Raw genomic sequence first — 9909 nt, 5'->3', positions numbered from 1 at the left:
AAGGATGTCTATTTCTAATGTCATCTGAATGTTAACACGATGATAGTTTATCTATATCATCATAGACTATGGCATAGCCTTTATTACAGATTTACCATGATAAATACACAAAATAAAATAAAATTTAAGACTTACTTTTCATCTTCAGATTGGGGTAATGAAGAGTGGCAATGCCAAGCATGTTTAAAATGAGGTAGATTTTGAAAGAATTTTGCATTAGATTTAACCTACTCTTTTAACAGTCTCAACTGATTTGTAAATTTGAAAATTTGCACATATGAGGCTTTTTCTATATCATTCTCCTTGATCTGTGTCATAGACAATGAAAAATCGTTGAATTTAAGAATTTAGCAGTAACCGATATCCAGAAATATACCAGGATCAAGCTCTGAAAGAAAGTTGTTGAGCCATTGTGACTCTGATTAAACAATTGCAGTAGTTTTGAAACATGCTAGTTTGATAGTAGAAATGATGTCTTTAGTAGTTTCTTTGGTCTGTGTAATGTGTAAGAACATCTTGCAGTATAAACTTATGCGAGGCAAGACGGTAGTGTTGACTCTTTTCAATTCAATTGTATGGTGATTCAAAGTCTTGATGTTTTTCCCATGCAATAACATTAATTGGGATAGTCCAGTAAAAATGATGGAAACCATAATTTTGAATTGCTATCTTATATTTCATAATTGGAGAATCACAGTGGATTAATTTGTTTATCAAAGGTTGAATAATAAGACACATGCAGATTCACCATTTCCAGGAGTTGATTTTAGTCTTGGATATATGAAAATAGGCTTCAGAAGTGCTAGAAATGTATGAAAATCACATAATTCCTCAAACTAGGAATTTTACTTTCTATTTCTATACATGTCTTTTCTATATATGGCAAAATCTCAAGAAAAAAAAACTAACGATGGTTTTAAATTTCAAACGCGGATAATTCTGGACCTGCATGTATTTAAAGATTGAAATTTGACATTGCGCTGCAAACAATAAGACTGTTAGTGATTAGCTTAGCTAAAAAAATCCCATGCCTGAGACCAAGGTTTGATTTGTAAAGAAATGGCAAACCTGTCCCTTTAAGAAGTTTTGACTACACTTTATTTATTGCAAGATGAGGAGAAGGTTACTCAATCATTCACTCTTACAGTATATTTAACAGATCACTCTTCAACCACAGATTAATTCAAATTAAACTTGTCTGTGATTTTCAGATATCATTTATTTTAAATGTCTTCAAGTCTAAAGCAAAATGAGGTTTGGCTCACTAATATGAAATGAGCACGCTAAGAAATGCTGCCTGAAAATGATACACTTTGGGATTCAGAAATTTACATCCGAAAATTCAAATTTCCCTGTCATAATTGAATTTTAGTGGGCATTTTCAGCAACTAAATGATAAATGTCAAAAAGTGATGTTCAGTTTCATCCTATGGAAGGGGATCGTTGCCAGAAGTATTCACAAAGTAAAACTTGAAAACAAGGCATCAACTTTACAAAGTCATATTTCCACATTACACAATTACAAAATACACCCTTCTAAAATCAACAAGTCAATCTACTAATTACAAAGTAAAGATATTCTTAAAATCAACATTCAAACTTTATTTTTTAGAAAATGAATTCTTAACTTTGCATTGCTGACATAATCAACTATGTCTTCTTGGCTTTGCACTCTTGACAGATGTAAGTTCGAAAACTGCATTCTTGAACGTTTACCATATAAGGTATTGTGACCTACCTCATTTACATAATCTGGAAATTGATGTAAACTGACAGAAATATAACAATTTACACATCTGTTACTGGCCGACAAATTTTTGACTTTGTGAATACTTTTGGCAACGATCCCTCACCATATCATCCTACTAAAAAATATTCAGTAAAATGCGACAGTGAGTTTTCTCTAAATGAGAATTGTCAGAATTAAACTAGATCCTGACTATTAATTATCGTTAGTTGTTTCTGACCAATCGTCTATTGTCCTGGTCTCTATTTGTCCAAATGTCAATTTCTACAACCATACAACATAAATTTATTTTAGATTACTACAAATAGAGAAGAAATATTTACTGGAAATGTCTATTGTAAGATTTCCATTAAAAGAAAATCAATTTTGATCAATTTATTGACTCTATTTGATTGACTTCATCAATTTGTTGGACTAAGTACCTTATTCAAGACCTCATGTACTGTAACATTATTACAGCTGTTGAACTGTAGCTATAGAGATTTGTCCACAGTCATATGTCAATCTTTTTTATGGTTTATGTCAAATTTGCTGATGAATGGAAAAGTATTTGACAAGGGTCCACATTTGGAAAATCAAGATGTTATTTGGAGAGATTAAAAATCATTATAAAAGTCCAAAATCATTTACAACTTGTGTGTTATACTTGTATTTTTAGAATTCAAATTTCCAAGTTGTGAAATCTGAAATTTCGACTTGTGCAAAATATATTCAGAAAATAAAACTTTGCTTTTAGATGTACCTAAAAGGTTTTTGTAGAAATGTATGTTAGTCAGAGGTATTGTTAGAGATATAAGGTTGAACAACTTGTGATGTCAGATGTTTTTTTTACAACAAATATTAAGAGTATTAAAGTCCATGAAACAAGGATTACCTCACTAATTATGTAAAAGTAAAATCTTAGTTAACATTTATGTTAGTTCATATATCTTTCATTTGAGAAATGTTCCTTAAAGTTTAAAGAAAAATTGCGCAAAATTGTTTTTTGACTACAAGCCAAATAAAAATCTATTTTTGTAAAGTGTTTTAATGTCTGGATAATCCAGGCTATTGTTTGAATGTTTGGAAGTAGGGAATGAATTTGAATAATGAGATTCAATGTGATTCACTTTAATTTTGTCTGATTTTGATTGCTTAAATTATGAACTCAGATTAGGAAATTGGCTTTGTCCTGTTTCTTTTACATTTTCTTGTACATGTATAGAAAAAAGTTCATCACAACAGATGATAAAATTGACAAAATTGCAATATTAATGGAGAATTTTATTTTTGGACGTTAAATGAAATTTCTTTGTTTAATTCATATATATTCCCATGCTGCATATAGGTTTCCCTGAGGAAATGATTATAAGGTAAGTGCCAATGAATTGGATATTTACTGTCAGAAGTAGAATAAATGGAGCAGACACCATTCTGTTAACGTTTGTCTCCTGGGATAAAAATATTATATTAAAATCCAGATAAAGAAAATGAATATCTCCTTTATTTTAGTGGTTAAAAAGATTTCAATGCCTGCTTACATTTAATCAGAGTATATATGTGTTTATGTTTTTGGGAATATCCTCTATTTTCATTACTTAATAGTCCAGGAGTTTAAGCAGTGTCAACCTCAAAAAGTATTCCATCATCAATAAGCAAATTTTTTGATGCCAAACTCTGCAGCCAAGCTTTTAGTTATATTGGCTGCTTGTCAATAAAAATTTCTAACCAAAATATATTTACATATCCAATTTGTTTTGTCTCTTTTTTCTTTTGTTCTCTATTTTTAGTACTCAAACTTATTGGAAAGTAAATCTATTTTATCAATTTTGCCCAAAGGAAAACTTGCTTTTGTGAAGGAGGCTATTTTTTGTTCACTTCAAGGTTCTCCTCTCTATCAGAAAATATTTGTTTTTGACTGAAAAGTGGCTTAGACCATCAACTGGTTGCTGTGTAATCTCTTTACATTAAAGATTTAAAGATGAAATAGATTGAGGCTTGTTACATTCATCTCTCTACTTGAGGAGACAATTTTATTCTCATTGGTGTCATAAGTTGCAGTGTTAACAGGAAAATTATTGAGAAAATCTTGTTTTTCAAGTAATTTGTGTCCTTAATGTCTTGAATAAATTCCTATAATCAAGTGACTTGTTCAGAGTAAATTATTTCATGTGACACAAGATACATAAACAACAGCTCAGCTTTGACAAGTTTATATCCCTTTTATTTCTGATACCTTATTGCTTTCTTGTTCAGGTTTTGCTTGTCATAATAAATCATTGTGAAACATGTAATAATTAGTAGTATTTACATCACGTAACTGGCTTATATTTCTTCTTATTGTCTCTCAGATGTTAGACTCCTTAGAACTCGGAACATTTATTAAAATTCTTCTCAGCGGCTGCAGACACACGAGGAGACAGAAAATGTCAAGTCAATCGTATTGCACTTATTTTGAGTTGATTACTGTAATACATGTAATGATCAGTATGAGATGTTATGTGACTTTATAATTCAAAATGATAAAAACGAATGACTGATGGATGATGTCACTGTTTAAGGTCCTGTCTTATAGTGAGTGAAAGCATACTTATGCTTGGGGCACACAAACGATTTTGTTCACTGATTTTTGTCAGACTAGAGACTTGTCAAGAGTTTCACAGACCAGCTTCAGGCAAATTAAGAGACAGAAAATGTCAGACTTTTTTATTTGTATTACTTGAAATCTGTCGCAAGTTTGTTTAATGATAAATTGATTCTTATCACCCAGAGGTTTACCTCCATTTTGCTTGTAAGATTCCGTCAGTCTTTGTAATCTTGGAAGAAAAGTAGGACGTAAAACTCCATTCATTTCATTTCATTTAGATGAAATTCTATCCAATCAGTTGTGAATGTAAATGGAATATGATTAATTAGGAGCAATGAAAGGAAACTGGTAATGAATACCGGTAAGATTGTTATTGAAGATGTATTAAACCAATATTCTTCAGAGGTTTCTAAGGTTTTCACAAACATTGTTATTAGTTAATAGTGGTAGTTGAACCTTCTATCATAGATATTGATTAAAATATATGAAGCAAATAAACATCATTAGCTATGTAGATCTCTGAGATGTTTAAAAAATTTCTTTTCTATTGTTTCTTAATGTAAAGCATTTGAAGTGTTTGTTGATTGATTCAGTCTATACACTTTTATGTAACTTATGTTGATATTTGTACCCTGATCTTTAAGCTGATAACTACTGGTGGTACAGAATGTTCCTGTTGTCATTCTTCTAATGTATTAGCTTCAACCCCAAAATATGCTTGATCTTTACAGATACAATTATTGTAGTGCAGCTTTGAGATCATTGTTCTCAGTATCTGTAAAACAGTGATTACACAGAAGAAAGTGTCCTTAGGATATATGTGTATGAGTAAAATCCTCTCATGAAATATTTTATCCGATACATCATGTAATGTCATAACTTAAGATAAATCCTACTGGATAGAACTCCTCAATCAAACCAATAAAATTCGAATGCACTTGGGTATATTTTTTCTATGTACAGGGCAGATTGTCATGTGATTAGATGACCTGTAGGATGTGTCCTACCATGTGAACAAACAGGTTCTTAGAAATCATTCTTTAGGTCATATCCAGAAGGACAAATCTTTCCATTATTGTCAAAACTGCATTGTTTCAACCAGATTAACGTATTAAACTTGTTTGATCTTGATGTTGGGTGAACATGTATAACACATAATAAATGGTAGGAGCTCAAACAGTATGTATTGAAACTGTAGCTACTGTTTATGATTTCACATGTGACTAATCATTCAGTTCTAATAGAAAACAAACAAAAATGTCTATCGTTTTCATTTATAGGTTACTGTAGCTGATTCTTAATTCAAGGCCTGTAGCTAAGAACACCGGCTAATCCTTTTTTTCAGCGAACATAGTTACCAGATCAGATTATCTGCGATATCCAAGATTCAGGAAATTAGTTGAGACAAATCGGATAACTTACTGATGAAAACAGGAAATTGTTGATTAGATATAATGAAAAGGTCAAAAACATAGTAACAGCAGACTTAGTGGGGGTTTGTTTTTCTATATCACTGCCCTAGGATATCTGAAGACTGTGTGATCCTTATCAACTTTTTTCTACTAAGTACATTGTCCTTGAGGCTTCTCAAAGTCATGGTTCTTTGTCCTCACATAGTGATTGCAACCCTGACTTTTATTCATTTAGTATCCTATGAGATTATTATAGAAATATAGATTGATATTCATTCGTCCACCAGATGCAAAAAGTAGGAGTTGTATCTCCATTTCTTTCTCTTTTCTGTTTCTTTTTGAAGGTTTCAGGGAACAACTCAAAGATTACTTCTGTTGCTGCAAACAGAATGAGTTTGGACGTCAATTAAGTAATCTGATTTGACAGATTCACGGTTCATAAGAATTTATTTGTGCATGTTTTTAAAAGCTCAGCAATTTAAAAAAAATGACAAACTAACACTGCTGCCATCACATTGACCCAGGCTCATTTTGTAAACCTGTACCAGGAAACCATATCAATTACCAAGAACTAGCTCTCTCCCAGATGAGACAACATCTTGATGGTTGTTTCTATATATGGAAGATATGTCCCGCTGTATAATCTTAATATCTAGACTAAACCATCCCAAGTAGGGTTAATCCTGTTAATGGAACAGGTCAGGCCATAGAAAGAAGGCGACTACATGATTAATTACCATAATCCAAGTCACTGGTGTTAAGTTTGTGTGTATCGAGTACCGCTGAGATGCTCCCACACACCTCTCTATGTGATCTTAACCTGTGGAAATACAGCAAAAGTCCATACCCCATTAAATACAAAAACTTAGCAGCTATTTCACAAAGAGTTGTAGGTTTGTAGTTGGAAATACTCAGAACACGCAAAAATCACGTCATGTATTTCTTTTTCTCTTCTAAAATTTGATGCTTAAAGTGGTTTCTCTGTCACCAGGTCAACAGAGACTATAGATAAGACATATAATATACCATGAATGATAAGCCCATTTTTTAACAAAAGCAGTATGCTCTTTAAGAAAAAATCTTGCTTCTTTTTTTATACGTTCACATGAAATGGGGGGAGGAGGGCGTATATTGTCGTCATCCATGTGACGTCAGTCCACAATTGTTCATTAACACACAGTTCTCGACTGATTTTGATGAAATTTGGTATGATTGTTATCACCTGAGGATGGACCCTCGATCGAAAATCAAAACATAATTAGTATGAGTTATTGCCCTTGTTCTTGATAACACGTTAAATTTTTAGTTCGTAAACACTCTAGAAGGCACAATTCTTGGCAGATTTCCAGGAAACTTGGTCTGAATGGTTGTAATCACCAAAATCTTACCGAAAATCAGAAGAATCGAAAAATATTTAGTATGAGTTATTGCTCTATGTCTGAAGGTTAAATTTTCCATACTGGTAATTGTTATTGTACTGCTAAATATTTTTATACGCCCACACGTAAGATGGGCGTATATTGTAATCACCCTGTCGGTCCGTCGGTTCACATTTGGCTCGTGCTCACTCTACAGGCTACAGCTCTTTATGGATTCTTTTGATTTTTATTTTGTATGTCAATGTTGTTATGAAGATGATCCCTATTGATTTTCGTGATGATCAGATAATTTTTCACCGAAATATCGTGTCTGACTTGACGTTTTTCTCTATTAGCTATATTGTGCAACTCGTGCTCACTCTACAGGCTACAATTTTTTACAGATTCTTTTGATTTTTATTTTGTATGTCAATGTCATTATGAAGATGATCCCTATTGATTTTCGTGATGATCGGATAATTTTTCACCGAAATATCGTGTCTGACTTGACGTTTTTCTCTATTAGCTATATTGTGCAACTCGTGCTCACTCTACAGGCTACAATATTTTACAGATTCTTTTGATTTTTATTTTGTGTGTCAATGTCATTATGAAGATGATCCCTATTGATTTTCGTGATGATCGGATAATTTTTCACCGAAATATCGTGTCTGACTTGACGTTTCACTCTATTAGCTATATTGTGCAACCCTGTAGTCACTAAAGACTGTTTGATCATTTCTGACAGTTGCCAGTGAGTGTATGTTACCTTGCCTGGCAAGCTATCTTTATTTAAAATAAAGCTGACAGTGAGCTTATATTACCTTGCCTCGCAAGCTATCTTTCAAAAAAATCGATGCAAGACCATAACTGAATTATAAGGTTACCGCGAACAATTTTAGCAGAGTCCAATCTACCCAAAACTTACAAAAAGATATTTCAAGTGATTTGAGCCAAAGAGTTGTACTCTAGTACAGTATTGATAACGTAATGACATTAGAAAGCAAATGATGTCATGAGATTTGAAGAATGAAATGAAGTGTATCACTGCGGGATTAGGCCACCAGTTTCAAATTTCATATGTAATGGAAAAAGTATATATAATATTTTCAAACTCTTTTGTCAACCCCCATGAGAAATTCAAAAATCAATTTTCATTTATTCTTATTCCAAAACAAGGCGGTTAACATATGTTATTAGTCTTTCATTTGAATGTAATTATTTCTAATCACCCCAAAGAGAATTTGAAGGTAACCTTATCTAGATTTAAGCTCCAACCTTTCATTTGGCTGTAAATTCAAACTCTTATAGGACTACTCCATTTGGCTGCACATTAAATATCTTATAGGACTACTCTATTTATCTGTACATTAAATATCTTATAGGACTACTCTATTTATCTGTACATTAAATCTCTTATAGGACTACTTTATTTGGCTGCACATTAAATCTCTTATAGGACTACTCTATTTCTCTGTACATTAAATATCTTATAGGACTACTCTATTTATCTGTACATTAAATCTCTTATAGGACTACTCTATTTATCTGTACATTAAATATCTTATAGGACTACTCTATTTATCTGTACATTAAATATCTTATAGGACTACTCTATTTATCTGTACATTAAATCTCTTATAGGACTACTTTATTTGGCTGCACATTAAATCTCTTATAGGACTACTCTATTTATCTGTACATTAAATATCTTATAGGACTACTCTATTTATCTGTACATTAAATCTCTTATAGGACTACTTTATTTGGCTGCACATTAAATATCTTATAGGACTACTCTATTTATCTGTACATTAAATATCTTATAGGACTACTCTATTTATCTGTACATTAAATCTCTTATAGGACTACTCTATTTATCTGTACATTAAATATCTTATAGGACTACTCTATTTATCTGTACATTAAATCTCTTATAGGACTACTCTATTTATCTGTACATTAAATATCTTATAGGACTACTCTATTTATCTGTACATTAAATCTCTTATAGGACTACTCTATTTATCTGTACATTAAATATCTTATAGGACTACTCTATTTATCTGTACATTAAATCTCTTATAGGACTACTCTATTTATCTGTACATTAAATCTCTTATAGGACTACTCTATTTGGCTGCACATTAAATCTCTTATAGGATTACTCTATTTATCTGTACATTAAATCTCTTATAGGACTACTCTATTTGGCTGCACATTAAATCTCTTATAGGATTACTCTATTTATCTGTACATTAAATCTCTTATAGGACTATTCTGTTGGCTATACATTAAATCTCTTATTTGACTGTACTTTAAATCTTTCATATGACTAACCATATCTATAATCTGAAAATTAAAGTCCTATTTGTCTGGTTATCAATGTTCTATTTGTCTAATAATTAAAGCTCTATTTTCTTGTAATTAAAGTTCTAATGTTTGGTAATTAAATTTCTATTGTCTGGTAATTAAAGTTCTATTTGTCTTGTAGTTAAAGTTCTATTGTTTGGTTATTTAAATGCTTTTTGTCTGGTAATTAAAGTTTTATTTGTCTTGTAGTTAAAGTTCTATTGTTTGGTTATTTAAATGCTTTTTGTCTGGTAATTAAAGTTTTATTTGTCTTGTAGTTAAAGTTCTATTGTTTGGTTATTTAAATGCTTTTTGTCTGGTAATTAAAGTTTTATTTGTCTTGTAGTTAAAGTTCTATTGTTTGGTTATTTAAATGCTTTTTGTCTGGTAATTAAAGTTCTATTTGTCTTGTAGTTAAAGCTCTATTGTTTGGTTATTTAAATGCTTTTTGTCTGGTAATTAAAGTTTTATTTG

The sequence above is a fragment of the Lottia gigantea genome (genome assembly GCF_000327385.1).
Source record: "Lottia gigantea unplaced genomic scaffold LOTGIsca_248, whole genome shotgun sequence".
In the NCBI taxonomy this organism is placed as follows: Eukaryota; Metazoa; Mollusca; class Gastropoda; family Lottiidae; genus Lottia; species Lottia gigantea.
The sequence above is the reverse complement of the archived record's forward strand: the minus strand, read 5'-3'. Positions refer to the sequence as shown.